Source organism: Aedes albopictus, chromosome 1 (assembly GCF_035046485.1).
Source record: "Aedes albopictus strain Foshan chromosome 1, AalbF5, whole genome shotgun sequence".
Lineage (NCBI taxonomy): Eukaryota > Metazoa > Arthropoda > Insecta > Diptera > Culicidae > Aedes > Aedes albopictus.
In genome coordinates, this window is record NC_085136.1 from 92031128 (window position 1) to 92048714 (window position 17587).

General features: G+C 44.8%; 1 long non-coding RNA gene across 1 annotated transcript; it reads left to right on the forward strand.

Moving 5' to 3' along the window:
* Window positions 1-16380: 16380 nt before the first annotated feature.
* On the forward strand, window positions 16381-16902 carry LOC134285271 (uncharacterized). Its single transcript, XR_009996258.1, has 3 exons — window positions 16381-16600; window positions 16658-16719; window positions 16798-16902. It is a non-coding gene; the product is annotated as an uncharacterized LOC134285271 (long non-coding RNA).
* Window positions 16903-17587: the final 685 nt, after the last annotated feature.

Consider the following 17587-nt stretch of genomic DNA (forward strand, 5'->3'; position numbering starts at 1 on the left):
CTGACTACCTGTAAAGAATCAATACATGATACGTTCATAAAATCCTTGGATTAAAATGTCGCACAAGTCTAACATTTCATAATCGACTGCCTACGATTCTAAACACTTTGCAAAAACGTTGTACTTTTGTTTCCGACTAGATCGAGAATAAACATGTCCGGTTCCGACTACAGTTTTTCGTCTGTTTCTGTTCCGATGCGGGTTGAAAGAACTGTTTGGAAGAACTGTTGTACCGCGTTGAGGACACACGGAAGTTCAACGAGAAGCTGAATCGCTCGCACAGAGGCTTTGTGTCGTCACAAGCCGACATGTGCCAAGACAATCGCGGGAATCTTCTCACGAGTGAGCGTGACGTGGTCGAGAGGTAACGGCAGCATTACGATGAGCACCTTGATGGCGACGATGCAAGCACCGAAGGTGGCATGGTAACAGAATTAAGAGTACGTGCGCAGGAAGAAAAATTTCCAACCCCTAACCTCCAAGAGAATGAAAAGGAGGTTAGCCGGATGAAAAACAGAAAAGCCGCTGGAGAAGATCCACTACCAAGCTAGCTTCTAAAACACGGTGGAGAAGCACTGACGAGAGCACTACACTGGGTCATAACCAAGATTTGGGAGGTGGAAGTATTTCCCGAGGAATGGATGGAAGGTATCGTGTGTCCCATCTACAAAAAGGGCGACAAGTTGGATTGCGGGAACTATGGACCGATCACACTACTAAGCGCTGCCTACAAGATACGCTCCTAAATTCTATGCCGCCGTCTATCTTCGATTGCAAAAGAGTTCGTGGGGCAATATCAGGCTGGATTCATGGGTGAACGCGCCACGACGGACCAGATGTTCACCATCCGCCAGGTGTTGCAGAAATGCCGCGAATACAACGTGCCCACACATCACTTGTTCATCGATTTCAAATCGGCGCATGATACAATCGATCAAGAACAGCTATGGCAGATTATGCACGAATACGGATTCCCGGAAAAACTGCTACGTTGAATCAAGGCGACGATGGATCGAGTGTTGGAGTGTTCTGGGTGTGTTCGTATTCCTGAACGACATAAAGGTTACAGGTCCCTCAGACAGGGTCGGCTTGCGTCGAATGAGCTACTACGGTATTAGAGTCTATAAAGTTAAGTTTGTGTCTTTTTTGCGGATAAGATCGATTACTCGCTACGGTTGCGTCGTGCGGTCTTGAGCCACTTGTTACTGATGACTACCAATATTATGAACAGCACCCAGCTAAAGTACATGCAAGTGATCAAAGAAGCTTATGCGGTTGTGTTCGGCGTCAAAAGGTTTAACACCGCCCAAATGTTAACGGATTTAGCTGAAAATTTGACCAGAACTTCGTGGCGTCATATGGAACGAAATGAAAAGGGTACCAATCAAACTTATTGAGGTGTAGTATTTTGAGCCACGCTAACCTATTCGAATGTAAATTCGCTGCTGACCGATAATCAAGTCATAATGAAAATCTTCGGAGTTAATCGAGGCCTTCCAGTAATGAACAGTAATGTACAGATACAGCGGGCATATCGTCCGAGGCCATTAACCCGGGAGCGGTCGCGTCGTGTCCTGAGTACACGCACCATGAAATATGCACGCTTGTGGTACACACCGTGAGCGTGGCGTCGTTACAGGTAGTCAAAGACGCGACTGCTCGAGGGTTAATGTCCCAGGACTTTATGGCGCATTTTTCCGTTGCTTAACGTCCGAACATGCAGATACGTCACGAAGTCCAAGGAAAGAAGGCACATAGGATATTATGACACATCCAACTTTTTGGACGTTATTTCGCAAAAAAAAAAACGCGACTTAACGCCCGAGACAGTATGGCCTCGGACGTTGTGATCCGGCCCCGGATGCAGCATTACGCAACGTTTCTGCAACCATTCGATTACAAGGCCTGATTTCGAAGATCAACAGACCATGCGAACACAGACACAGACACCATGTCTAGGATTCCGCTGAAGCAAACCATTTCGAAGAGCGCCGTCGAGTATTCCAACATCGTCGAGATGAACCTGATCGAAACGTTACCGTTGGCAGCAGCCGATCTCTCACAAGCTACAGCAGATGACAAGTCTGTGAACAGTTATATCCAATGACTGTGACGGCACATGGACAACCGGTTGATTCCAAGCATGGTTTCGGAGGCCGTTTCGGTGGGGCAGCAGGGACGGATGTCCTGGGGCCTGACGCACCCCCCCGCTTGCGAGTCAGCCGCGTAGTTGCCGGCTAAGAATAGGACTACTAACCCCAATTCAAGGTGTCAAGCGACCCGTGCCGAGGAATGAGTGATCGAGGGGGTGAAAAAGATGCTCGATCTTTAACGGAGCCTGTGGGGTACCTGGGCACCCCCCACAGTATGCTGTCCCTTACCGCGTTAATGCAGAGCTCTGGCGTGGTGGACATTATTTCTCGTGCAACTCGTGGGAACAATGAGCAAGAATTCAAAATCAAATAACCTAGGTGGAAGTAGCGGTGCGATCAACCCCTTCGCAAGAAGCGGGTTGATGAGGTCTCCGACAAGGAGAAGCGAGGAGTCAGGTGCTGGTAGCTTACGTAGCTCAAGCGTGGGAGCTCCTGTCCACTCCACGGCAAGCCAGCCGGTGGAGGTCATGGACGGAGCGTGGCTGCTGAGGGCCATAAGCCAAGAAGTTGGTAAAGGACGGCCCGCATTAGAGGTTGCTGAGCACCAGCTTGGCAAAATCATCGACTTTGCGACAACTAAGTCGAATATAAGCAAGGACCTGAAAACGGCCTTGCTTAGACTTAGAGTGTCTGTCGATGAGGCCAAGCAGGAGCACGCGGTGGCGTTGCTGGCTGCTACAGCTGCGGAACCAGCAAAGGAGAATGTGTCGAAGTTTACACAAACAGAGGCCTTCTCCTTCGCAGGTAGTCCGAGGAGTGTGGAAGCGAATGCTCGTGACAAACGTGACAAGCATTCGCAGAAGCGGGCGAGGCAGCCGTCAGGTGAGGAGCTGTCTGGCGGCGCCCGCAAGGCCAGGCGTATAATATCCCCGAAAGCCGGTGGTAACGCTGGAAAGTCGGACCCCAGCCAGGGTTCCCGGAAAGCTGGGAAGGGTGGGCCTGAAAAGGCTGGCCCGTCCCGGAGTGATGGGAATAAGGGGTTGCGACCAATGGTGGGCCCTCAGCAGCCACAGAGCAGGGCGGTCCAAGGAGAAGACCCTCCTTGGACAAAGGTAGAGCGGAAGAAGAAGAAGAAGGTGAATCCGCAGGTAGAAGTACAGGACGCCAAACCAAGGCGTAGGAAGGCAGGTGCCAGGCGTGAGAAAGGCGACGCTATCGTCATCAAGACGGAACAGTCCAAGTACTCGGACGTCTTGAAGACGATGCGAAGCGACGCCAAGCTCGAGGGTCTTGGAGCCGACGTACGCAGTATTAGACGTACTCGTACGGGCGAGATGATCCTGGAGCTGAAGCGCCAGAAGGAGCACAAGGGCGCCGCCTACAAAAGGCTGGCAGAAGAGGTCCTTGGCGAAGGTGTGCAGGTGAGGGCTCTGACACATGAGGCGACTCTGAAGGTCAAAGACATCGACGAGATCACCGAAGTGGAAGAGCTCGTCACGGCACTGCGGCAACAGTGCGATGTGCAGGTGGCCGCCGCAGCCGTCAAGCTACGGAGAGGGCCAGCAGGGACACAGATAGCTTTGGTTCAGCTACCTGTGGCGGATGTTAAAAAGTCCGTTAAAGTAGGGAGTATTAAGGTGGGCTGGTGTGTATGTCACCTGACATTCCACGAGCCACCTGAGGTTTGCTTCAGGTGTCTGGAACCAGGACACAAGTCGTGGGACTGCAAAGGCCCCGACAGGCGCAAACTGTGTAGGCGATGCGGCGCTGAAGGTCATAAGGCCCAAAGCTGCACGAGTCCGCCCATATGCATGATCTGTACCGGGAAAACCTCGAAAAACAGACATGCGATGGGTGGTCCAGGGTGCCCGGCCTTTAAGAAAGCCGCAGTGAGCAATAAATCACAGTGCAGGTAACGCAGCTGAACCTGAACCACTGTGATGCGGCTCAGCATCTGCTTTGTCAGGCGGTTTCTGAGTGGGAGACGGATATCGCCATCATTTCGGACCCATACCGAGTACCCGCCGGCAACGGCAACTGGGCCTCGGATGGGACCAGGAAAATGGCGGCGATATGGACGACGGGTAAATACCCCGTGCAGGAGTTGGTGTCTACTACCTATGAGGGCTTCGTGGTCGCCAAAGTAAACGGGGTCTTCTTCTGTAGCTGTTATGCGCCTCCGCGGTGGCCGATCGAGCGGTTCACGCAAATGCTGGACCGCTTAACGACCGTGCTAACAGGGCGAAGGCCGGTGGTAATAGCGGGTGACTTTAATGCCTGGGCTGTGGAATGGGGAAGCCGTTTCACGAACCAGCGGGGTCAGATCCTGCTAGAAACACTGGCCATCTTAGATGTCGACTTGGCTAACGTCGGTACCAAGAGTACCTATAGTCGAAACGGAGCGGAGTCAATTATTGACGTGACCTTTTGTAGTCCTGGCCTAACAAGTAGTTCGAACTGGAGGGTAGATGATGGCTACACTCACAGCGACCACCTGGCGGTTCGCTACAGTATCGACTACAACAACAGCAGACAGCGGATAGAAGAAGAGGCGGCTAGGCCAAGGCCAAGCCCTCGTAGGTGGAAGACATCATACTTCGACGAAGAGGTATTTAGGGAAGCGCTCCGCCGTGAGCGAAACTTACTCGGTTTAGACGGCGACGAGCTGGTAGCGGTGCTCTCACGTGCGTGTGATGCGACCATGCCTAGGAGAGTCCACCCTAGAAATGGGAGGCCACCGGCTTACTGGTGGACCGACGCGATTGCGGACCTGCGCCGCGCCTGCCTACGGGCTAGGCGGCGGATGCAGCGAGCACGATCAGAGGAAGAGCGAAACGAACGACGGGTGGTGTTCGCCGCTGCAAAAGCCGCGCTCAAGACCGAGATAAGAGCAAGCAAGAAGGCCTGCTTTGAGGGTCTCTGTCAGAGTGCCAATACGACCCCGTGGGGTGATGCCTACAGGATCGTTATGGCCAAGACGAGAGGTGTGATGGCTCCTACAGAGCAATCTCCAGAGATGTTGGAGGGGATCATTGGAGGACTTTTTCCGCGTCATGATCCTAGTCCTTGGCCTCCTTTCGTAGGACAGCCGGGGACTGGGGCTGGCGATGAGGAAAGGGTCACCGATGTGGAACTTGCGGGGATAGCTAAGTCCCTTAGCGTAGGTAAGGCCCCAGGTCCGGACGGAGTTCCGAACCTGGCCTTAAAAGTAGCTATTGCAGAAGCTCCCGAGATGTTCAGGTCTGCTATGCAGAAATGCCTGGACGAGGGAGTTTTCCCAGAAGCTTGGAAGAGGCAGAGCCTGGTACTATTGCCAAAGGCGGGGAAACCACCCGGAGACCCGTCGGCATATAGACCAATATGCTTGATTGACACGGCGGGGAAGGTGCTCGAAAAGATCATCCTCAATAGAATGTTGAAGTTCACTGAGGGCGTAAATGGTCTCTCGAGCAACCAGTATGGCTTCCGGAAGGGGAGGTCCACCGTAGACGCTATCTTGTCGGTTACAAAAACCGCCGAGAAAGCACTCGAGCCCAAGAGGAAGGGAATTCGCTTTTGCGCGGTAGTGACTCTGGATGTTAGAAATGCGTTTAATAGCGCCAGCTGGTCTGCTATTGCCGATGCGCTCTTGCGTCTGGGGATACCGGAGTACTTGTACAAGATTCTCGGAAGCTACTTCCAGAATCGCGTACTGGTTTACGACACGGAGGTGGGTCGGAAGTGCTTTCACATAACCTCAGGAGTCCCGCAAGGTTCCATCCTGGGTCCGGTGTTATGGAATGTCATGTACGACGAGGTGTTGAGGTTAGAGTACCCAGTGGGAGTGGTGATTGTCGGATTTGCCGACGATATTACGCTCGAAGTCTACGGTGAAACGATCGAGGAGGTGAAGTTGACTACCGACCACTCGATCAAGGTTGTGGAGGCGTGGATGCGGTCCAGAAAACTGGAGCTGGCTCACCACAAGACAGAGGTGACGGTTGTTAACAACATGCAGTCGGCGCAGCAGACGGAGATCAGTGTAGGAGAGTGCACTATCCTGTCGAAGCGCTCTGTCAAGCACTTGGGCGTGATGATCGACGATAAGCTTACCTTCGGTAGCCACGTCGATTATGCCTGTAAAAGAGCCTCCACAGCTATTGCGGCACTGTCCCGGATGATGTCCAATAGCTCAGCGGTGTACGCCAGTAAGCGCAAGCTTCTGGCTAGTGTTGCTACGTCCATACTTAGGTATGGCGGCCCGGCGTGGGGTACCGCGCTAAGTACTGAATGCTACCGACAGAAGCTGGAAAGTACTTACAGGCTTATGTGTCTGAGGGTTGCAAGCGCGTACCGTACCGTGTCACACGACGCTCTCTGTGTCATTACTGGTATGGTGCCCATCAGCATTCTTATCAGTGAGGATATGGAGTGCTTCGAAATGCGCGGCACAAGAGGCATACGCAAGACTGTCAGGATGGCCTCTATGGTCAAATGGCAGCGCGCGTGGGACAGTTCCACCAAAGGAAGGTGGACCCATAGGTTGATACCGAGGGTAGATAGTTGGATTAATAGGCGCCATGGGGAAGTTTCATTCCACCTGACACAGGTCCTTACAGGTCATGGTTGCTTCCGACAGTATCTACACCGTTTCGGGCATGCGGATTCTCCCGAATGCCCAGTGTGCAATGGTTTAGAGGAAACGGCGGAACACGTGTTGTTCGTGTGCCCGCGTTTTCGCACAATGCGTGACCGCATGCTTGCCACATGCGGGGAGGACACAACTCCGGACAACTTGGTCCAGAGAATGTGTAGGGATGAGATTAGCTGGAATGCCGTTTCAACGGCTATCACCCATATCGTCTGGGAGCTACAGAGGAGGTGGCGCGTGGACTCGGAGAATGGCTAGTCCAGATGCAGTACAAGAGGTGGTCCAGGGGTTCGAAGTCGGCTTCGTAGGTCATACCGGTGCCCTGCGGTCGAGATCGACCCTTACAGCGATTAAGTGGCCGCGGAGAGGAAGTCCCGGTAGCGGTGCTGTCGTGGCGTCGGTCTACTGGGTTGGATCTGAGCCCGCGGTTGGAAAGGGGTCCCCGGCAAGGGTCGGGGTAGGTGAGATCCTGCTGTCTGCAACCTACGGGTGCATCTGATAGGGCTTGAAGGGTAGTGATACCCTTCCTTTGCGGGCAGGTCAGATCGGGTTGCACGTGGGCATCAGTTCTTGATGTCCGCTCAGCAGTAGGGCGCGGGCGGGGTTGACCCTGCCCGCCTTCCGAGGACAAAGGGAGTGGCGAGGACCACTCGGGAAACTGGCTAAGCGCCAGCATGCTATCGTGATGGACTCTCCAGAGCGAGTCATCGATGTTCGTTGCTGCTAGGCTACGGCAGCTAACCTTGAGGGTGCGATATGCACTAGCCCCTCTCTGAAGCAATACCTTCTTGGTGGTTCCGGAGAGACGTAGGGTTTGGCGACCATAGGAATGTGTTTTAGTGGGTCGAGGAAAGAGTAGTCCTGGCTTCTACCGGCACTGTAGAAGACGGCCTCATCCCCACACTACCCTAACCTTCCTGTTAGGGTGTCTGATGAGCAGATTTATCCCCCTATGGTTTAGAAGGAAAAAAAAAAAAAAAAAGCATGGTTTCGGGATAGCCAAAGATGAATTTCCTCCCCAACGCGGATGTTTGCTGCGAGGTATTCGAGTTTACATCTCTGCAGTACTGTGGCGACGGATTTTAGAGAACCACTCGCTTTGGCATTACCAGAACTATTAGTAGGTTCGTCCAGAACCGAGCAAAGTGACGCCACACTACTGCTGGGAACCAGTAACGAAACACTTCCAGAGAGAGCACGCTGATTTCGCAGGACCGTTTATGGACACTGTGGTGTATAAAGTTAGGCCTATTGAACTTGTAAAAGAAGCTAAAAAGTCCTTATGATTTCTCTTCGTGCATGTGCTCGAAATGAGCCTGTTGATGACGAACTTGACGTTCTAGCGAAAGCTTTCCCCACCTTTCCCTCAAGCTGCTGTCAACTTCGATTGAACCGGTTCGAGCATATGCGCCCACGGCGACGGCGCTTGTGTGTGTTGGTGAGATGCATGCTTAGGTTGGCGCGCGCAGCCCAGAGGCACATCATCCGTCAGCAATGGTCCACTGCACGAATTTATTCTGGCCTGCTTACTCTCACGCGAAATTTGACGCTTGAGCGGTGTCGGCACCGCTCAAACGTCAAATTTCGCGTGAGAGTAAGCAGGCCAGCATAAATTCGTGCAGTGGACCATGCTGCCGTGGGGTGAACATGAAATATGAATGGCGAATGTGAGAGTGAGACAGCTGTTCGAACGAAGAGAGGTGCGAAGCGGGATTGGGTATCGCACCAGTGAAAGAGTGTGTGCGTGTTCGTGAGGTACACCCGCGTTGTTGGGTTGGCGGGTCATTCGTTCAAAACGGAGCGATCAGTTTGTGAATGACTTTTGCGGTGAATGGTCACCACTATTTTAAATAGACAAAGGAATTGGAATTCTTGTAGAATTCAATTCCAAGCGTCGGTTACCACAGACACCTATTGCTTTAACTTGGTGGATGCTTACACGAAGTAGCCGGCGATAAGAACCTGCATGTGGTTTATGACTGAAGCCAAGGAAGTGATGTGCAGGTAAATTTATAGTATGTTCGAGATTCCTGCCGTCTTCGTAATTGATCATGGCACTCAGTTTACAGCCGACTCCTTCTCATCCCACTACTATTTAATGGACAGACATGTAATGGAGTACGCGCAGACCTTCAAACAGAAGCTCATAACCTTGAAGTGCCCGAGGTCAAAACTGAAGGTCGAACTGTTGAATATCTTTTTAGTCTACTGGGTTCGTCCCTCAATCGGACATTCGTCTTCGAAGTTGATGTTTGGATGGCAGACTTCTCAACATCAAACAAATGGCAGTTTGAAAGAATCTCGACGAAGGGAGGCTCTAGAGCGTAATTTGTGGACGGCGCCATACACAGTACAACTGGACGATCTGAGAGACTTTGGGATCGACATGTTGACCACATCGTCGGGTGTAGGGAAAAGATTTTAATCCCGAGAAGTTCCGAAGATTACCGGGCCTAGTATATTCCTTCCACATTTTATTACTACCGTTACCACGACTTCACGGTCATTGATGAATCCACGAGGCGTGGTACACTCAGTACCAAAAAAAAAAAACAGCCGAGCCGATTTTTTCTCCCAATATCCGTCATGTCATGGAAATTTATCAATATTTTTGGCTGAAAATTTCACCACCTCATCATTAATTTATTGACAATCTATGGTGAAAATTTCAAATCAATAGAAATAATATTTTTTGAAAAGTAGTTGAAAAAAGTAGTTTTTGATCATACTATTTTCAAAAATCCATATTTTGGTGAAAAATTGAAATAGTTTCATGAAAATTTCACTGCAGTGTCAGATAATATTGGAAATTATGTAACTTGCGACTTGCCATTTGTTATCCCTGGCAACACACCAACACGCTTAGTAGCAACCACTTGTTTAGATGTAAACGTTTAAAATAAACGTTTATTAGTTCTTCAAAGCTCAACCAACAAACACGCGTATTACATTCCTTTCAAGAAAAAAAAAGAATTTAAAAATTATTTCTCGACGTTTATTTGACAAATCCTATGTAGTTGAGTTACAGTTAAAAAATCAGCTCAATCGAAGCATTGATTACGGAGAATGACATGTGTGAGGTGCGCAACTTTGCTTAAAAATAGAACAAAAATTGATTCTACACAAAAAAAAAATCAACAGCTTACCGAGTTCAAAAATGCTGTAAACTAGTGTTATTGATTCAGTTTTATCTTGCATTTGATGTAGTTCTTAATCAATGAAATGAACGAATGTTCACACAGAACGCTCCAGGATTTTTTTCAGAAAATCCTTCAAGAATTCTATCAAACGATTGCTCCTGGAATTTTCCTAAAAATTCCGCATTGAACTGTTCTAGGAATTTCACCTAGGGTTTCTTGAGGATTTTCTCCATTTTTTTTTCTGTAGAACGTTTTTAGGTGACTCCTTCAAGGATTCCTTAAAGAATTTTCCTGGGACTTCCTCAGTCGTTCCTCTAGAGATTAATACAAGGATACTTCTGAGATTATTTCATGGATTCAACTAGAAAGTTATTCAGAAATTCCTTCAGAGATTCTTTCCAAATTTTCTGCTCGGATGCCTTCTGAAATACATTAAAAAATATCTCCAGACACGTTTGCAGAATTGTAGGGTTTACTTCAGGAATTTAAATAAATGATTTCTTCAAAAGTCCGTCCATTGAATTGCACAGAAATATCTCTTAAAATTTCTTACAATTCTTTCTAAAAATTCTTTCTTGAAATTCTTTCTGCACTATAATTCCTTGAAAAAGCTCTTCGGGAATCTCTGCAGGAATTCTTTTGAGAGTTCTTTTTTTAAATTGCTGTACGTATTTGATCGTTTCCCAAAAATCTACTCAATCAGTTTGAAATTGACTGAGTTATAGCAGCAAGTGCCCAAAATAGGTCTCGCTGTCCAAATGGTCCCAGACCCTATTGGCGCAATATTCAAGCTAATTCTACCCAAGCAACAATCAGCATGCATTGAAGGTTTATTCATGTTTTATCCTGGTTTTATACGAGCATGTGAAAAAGCTAGTTGTTCTATATTAGTTTTATGTGGTAGTTTTTTACTTTGCACCTTTGGCATTCCATAAAACTATCATATAACTTCTGAGTAATTCCACGGAGTCATGTTAGTCGATCCTGAGCGACCATCTCAAAAATATCTGAAACTTTGCACAGTTTTTTTTAATATTGTCTAAATCGCCATTTTTCGATATCAAATCTTCATATTCAGTCACGACTAACTTTTCAAAAGGGTGTAGACGAAAATGGTTCAAAAATAGTCTAAAAGCTGTACAGCAAAAACAGCTTGTTCGATTGTTATGAATTTTTCAGCAAAGTTAGATAACTATCTTACGCCCGACGTTTCAATGGGCTATGCCATCTTTTTCAAGGGTTCTGTAAAGGTCAATTGGCATAGTTACATGAAGATACAAGAACATACAAAAAACTACAGTCTTACAAGCACAGCAATGGGCAACCCTTTGTCTCCCACAGTCGCTGACTTGGTCATGGAAGCACTAATGGATAATGTCATGGCCAAAATTGATTTTCCGGTATCAGTCATAAAAAAGTATGTTGATGATCTGGTGATGGCCTTACCATTAGAAAAAGTTTTGGAAGTTCTGAACATATTCAATAGCTACAATCCTAGCATACAATTCACACATGAAACAGAACACAACAACAGACTTCCATATTTAGACGTGGTGATGGTTCGACTTCCGGATCAATCTATTAAGACGGAGTGGTACTGTAAACCCATGGCCTCCGGCCGTTTCTTGGGCTTTTTCTCGAGTCACCCGTTACACATGAAAATGAATATGGTGTTCAATTTCATGAATCGTGTTCGGAGACTGAGCACCAATCTTCCTCCATCAAGAATCAACAGCATAATCGATCAGCACCTTAAAACAAACCACTATCCAAAATCACTCCGGAACAGTCTCATCAATCAAGCGATCAATGTAGACAGAAGAAGAAGGAACAACGTTGATGTCACCTACAAGCCGATGGTGTACGTAAACAACCTCACACCTCGACTGGCGAAACTCCTCAAAACAGACTTCCCAGACATCGTATTAGCAACGAGGAATGAATATACGATCAAGGGTTTGTTCACACAAACGAAGGATCGCATTCCAGCAGAGCAGCGTACCAACGTTATCTACAAAATTCCCTGTGGAAACTGCGCTGCCAGCTACGTCGGCCTCACCACAACCAGCCTGAAGAAGAGAGTAGCCCACCACAAGAGCGACATCAACAAACTGGACAAGCTAGTGAATGAAATGGACGAAAACAACAACGACAACGAGAATAGTCTATTTTACGAAACGACAACAGTGTTGATATTGATATTAACACTCACGGGCTTGGGCGCAACCTCCTGTCAAATTTTCATTCATGAAATGAGCGATCAGCTGATCCGAAACGTCTCGTAAAATGGCTCATTACAACAGCTATGAACTCGGCCGCCTAAAAGAGAGAACGGCTCTCTTGCTGCATTCGGCCGACAACAACCATCGCTTTGCCCTAGATAGAACAGAGATACTAGACAGTCACCGACGGTACTCTGCTCTCCCTATCTTGGAGGTTTGCCACATCGTAAACACGGACGAGACGATAAACAAACGAAGCGATTGCGACTGTCTTAGTAATATTTATGCAGGAATTTTACACACACTCAAAACCAAAACAAACCGCACAGATACACAGACAATAGATAACCAGACAAACCTGAATGACAATGACACACAATAGCTTATTTGACATAACTTGCGTACAACAATTAATTTCCTCCATAACTTTCATAGAATGACTACAAAATGACCGTTTAAATGTACATAGTTTTATGACGAAGAAAGATAGTGTAGTCCAGTGTCCAGTTTTCTTTCCGTTTCGTGTAGTAAATCCAATAGTTAGTAACTGTTTTTGTCTGTTTTATGTAGTTGAAATTGTTAAATCGTGATTTTGATTGTGATATTTTAGGAAATTGATGAACCAGATTATGTTGACAAGTTTTCACGCAAAGATTGAACCTCCAGACGAAAAACGAAAAATATTCTTGTAAGACTGTAGTTTTTTTGTATGTTCTTGTATCTTCATGTAACTAAGCCAATTGACCTTTACAGAACCCTTGAAAAAGATGGCATAGCCCATTGAAACGTCGGGCGTAAGAAAGATATTTTCGTTTCAATCGCTTAACAGACTGAAAGCCGAAAAATCCCCTGTAAATTCGAAGCAGTCGATAGCATCTACGTACTGTTAGATAACTAAATGGTGGTTCCCAAGAAAATATACACTGTAAAAAAATTCTTTTTTTACATAAAAAAAAATATGATTTTTGTCACAAAAACTCAAATATCTCAAAACCCTATATTTTTACCAACGTAATTTTTTTAATGAAAACGGTCCATTATATTAGCTATCTACCATAAAAATTTGGTAATGGTAAACTAATAAACAAAAAAGTTATGACATTTCGAACATTTCACTATTTTTACATTTAGTAACAAAATGAATTATTTTCTGTGTAAATTATTTAGAGAATTATAGTTTGATGCTGATTTTATTGTAAAGGCCTGAACCGCCTGAATTTAACAAGTTGTTTTCGTGATAGTTTGATTTGATTATTAATAATTACTATAGTATCTATTAGAAACGCGATCCAGTGTTGTGATCAAAAATATTGATAGTGTCATACTTTTTATTGTACATGGCTGGTGAAAAAATCTCTTAATAGTGTTGAAAACCTGTTGGTAATAAAAATCATGGAAGAAACCTATTTTTAAGACAAAAGCTGTAAAATAAAAGTTTCAAATGCGCGTATACGTCTAGTTGATCTGCAAAAAAAACCTCTTAGAGAACAGACTTTATGATCGGAAGAAAGCGAGTAACTTCAACAACAACAAATGCATGAGAGGTACATACCACAGATAAACAGACGAAACACCTAGAACAGTTTTCGTGAAAATCCATCGTCCATTACACACTACCACCACCTGGTGGAAGTTTGAAAACGACAACAACTGAGAAATTGCCAGAAGTGCCAAGTTCAGAGAGTCATGCCACCGTACCATCTGTGATATCTGTTCAGACAATTTAATTACGCCCCTTTTCAAAAATGCTTTGAAATATTCTTCAAAATCTATCCGCATTTTTAATATTTTTAACGTTGCAAAAAACGCTTTCAAATCGAAACATTGCTGAAAATGTCATTTTGACATATCTAAATTCAACCGCATCCAGCTCATTTTAGAAGCTCAACCTGAGAATATGGTATATGAAAAACTTGTGCGACTGGACCAGTTCTACAAGAAAGTCACAGAAAACCGCTCTTTTTTTGAATATTTAAGATAAATGTCATGGACTACCTTCGAAAAATGCCAAGTGGTTTGCACAATGAATGGTTGAATTTAGATATGTCGAAATGACATTTTCAGCACTGATTACTTTACATTTAATATACATAATGCATAATAAAAACAAATTGATCAACTCACGCAAGGCCATTAACAATAAAATCAGCATCAAACTGCGATTTCCAGCCGAAATAATTTACACAGAAAAAAAAAATACCAAATGTGAAAATTGTGAAATGTTTGAAATGTTATAACTTTTTTTGTTTATTAGTTTACCATCACCAAATTTTTATGGTAGACTGCTAATACCGTCTTCCATAAAAAAAAAATACGTTGGTAAAAAGATAGGGTTTTGAGTTATTTGAGTTTTTGTGACAAAAATTATATTTTTTCATGTTAAAAATGATTTTTTTTCACAGTGTATATTTTCTTAAGAATCACCATTTAGATATCTACATAACTTTGCCGAAAAATTCATAGCAATCGAACGAACCATTTTTGCTGTACAAATTTTTGAATATTTTTAACCATTTCCACATACACCCTTTTGAAAAGTTAGTCGTGATTCAAAATAAAAATTTGATATCGAAAAATGGCGATTTGGATGGAACTGAAAAACTGTGCAAAGTTTCAGTTCAATAGAAAATCATGAATTAAAAAGTTTCCTTAACCTTCACGTACCCGACCTCCAACATCTCATTTTCAAAATGCTGGCACTTCGTCTATTTCCATCCTGTTTTCTTGAAGTCGCCCTCAATCGATCATAAATTGGTGTAAGTTTATTACACCCAAGTGGCCATGCAATATCCGGAACCATTCCGGAGATATTCCGGATTGTACTGGGGTCAGGGAGGTGCCGAAATGGCTAAAAGTGATTATTTCCTATGTTATTGTGTTTGAATCATCGATTTTCAGCGGAATTTTTATTGCGAACAATAAAACACAACTTTGATTACCAGATTTGAATAAGTTGGCCCATCCGGATCACAATGACAGGTACCGCGGGGGCCTCATTGGGGACACTTCTTGTTTTCATCCAAAACATGTCGTGTGACATATCAAACTTCATGATTTCGAATGACTGAAACATGCCGTGTGGCGTATCAATCGTCATGATTTCGATAGAATGGGACAGAAAAAAATGACTGAAGTACGTATCCACTGATGTGGCCGCTCTGGAACACTTGGAACAGGTTCCGCGGGGACCTCTCAAACAAAATAACACACGAAAATGTCACTTTTAGTCATTTGGCAAAACAGACAAGTCCCCCACCCCCTGACCACAGTACAATCCGGAATATCTCCGGAATGGTTCCGGATATTACATGACCACTTGAGTGTAATAAACTATCACCAATTTATGATCGATTGAGAACAACTTGCGTAATTATTCGACTGGATGATTTCTCAATTTTAACTGGCTTTCGCAGTCTAGGGGATCAAAACGGATAGTTTTGTTCTGCCCGACGTTTCGGCACTTTGTATTTGGCCTTTTTCAAGGGTGGACTAAAATAGAAATTACATTGGTATACAACATTGAACATTGAACATATAGCATAAAACATAATATTTGTTATCACATACACTGTCTACCGTTTTTCGTTTTTAGTTTTTGCCGTTTTGTGCATTTGGAGCTTCTTGTATGCCTAGAAGTTTCAAATCTGATTACATTAATTGTTCGGGACATGATAGGTACAACTTACAGTTTTAAACATTTATACAATTACTAGCTGTCCCGGCAAACGTCGTACTGCCTGCCTACTGTGTTTTTTGACGTGCAGCTCGATAGGGACGTTCCCCGCAAGGTCATTTGTATGGGAGCCCCCCCCCCCCCGTTCCAGAGACCGGAGAGATCTCACACCAAGCTAAGAACCTTCCCCGGCCCCGACAGCACCCACATACAAAATTTCACACCGATCGGTCCAGTAGTTTCTGATTCCATAGCGGTCAGACAGACAGACAGACAGACAGACAGACAGACAGACAGACAGACAGACAGACAGACAGACAGACAGACAGACAGACAGACAGACAGAAATTCATGTTTATATATATAGATAGATAGATTGGTAGAAATTGGGGCACTAACTGTTTCTAACGACCTGCACTACACTGTTCTTAGAGATGTTGTTTAACTGCTATTTTGAAGATGGCGTAATATCTAGTAAAAAAAGCTTTCTGTTTATGGTAACTGTCCTAACTGTTCGAAAGCTCGTGTGGTGGTATTTTGTGTATTGGTTTGTTGGTTTTCTCTGCGAGAGCTCGATGTTTTGACAGTATGCCGGTATTCTGCATACTGTCAAAACATCGAGCTCTCGCAGAGAAAACCAACAAACCAATACACAAAATACCACCACACGAGCTTTCGAACAGTTAGGACAGTTACCATAAACAGAAAGCTTTTTTTTTACTAGATATTACGCCATCTTCAAAATAGCAGTTAAACAACATCTCTAAGAACAGTGTAGTGCAGGTCGTTAGAAACAGTTAGTGCCCCAATTTCTACCAATAATTGTATAAATGTTTAAAACTGTAAGTTGTACCTATCATGTCCCGAACAATTAATGTAATCAGATTTGAAACTTCTAGGCATACAAGAAGCTCCAAATGCACAAAACGGCAAAAACTAAAAACGAAAAACGGTAGACAGTGTATGTGATAACAAATATTATGTTTTATGCTATATGTTCAATGTTCAATGTTGTATACCAATGTAATTTCTATTTTAGTCCACCCTTGAAAAAGGCCAAATACAAAGTGCCGAAACGTCGGGCAGAACAAAACTATCCGTTTTGATCCCCTAGACTGCGAAAGCCAGTTAAAATTGAGAACAACTTCAAAAAAATCGGATGAAAATCGACGAAATGCCAGCATTTTGAAAATGAGTTGTCGAGAGTCGGGTACGTGAAGGTTAATTTTAATGCTGTTGCTTGGAATCACTCTTCTGTTATAAACATCTTCAGTTAAAGACTAGCAAGTAGTCATGGATTGGTTTTATCACTTATTATATACCATTTCAATGAAACTTTCATTTGCGGTTGTTGTCGGAGAGACTTTTTTCTGTAAACAAATACACAAACCTGTGAGGCAATGCTTAAAACCAACAAAAGATTTCGTGGCCGTAACATTGACCAAAAAATGTTGTGAAAAACCGCTAGTTCTGTCATGAGCTCAGATATGACCACCTCAGGAGGGTTAGTCCTATTGGAGGAATCATCGGGAACACAGAGTTTTATCAGAAAAATATGTCGCCTACCCGGGATAATTTATGTAAATACAGAAAAATCATTACTAAATATTATGATTTTACGTACAGCTTGAGATCAAACTTAACGATTCAACACGTTTCCGTCATGCTTATTTTCAGAAAAATTACATAATGTCTTTGAAACTCCGCTATGTTGAAAAACCCTTTCAAGCACCCAATTCCATCGAGTAAATTAAATGCTCCAATTAATGCACAGTTTGCGTGGCGCACTTATTTTTTGTCATTATCACAGTCACATGCACCACAAATTT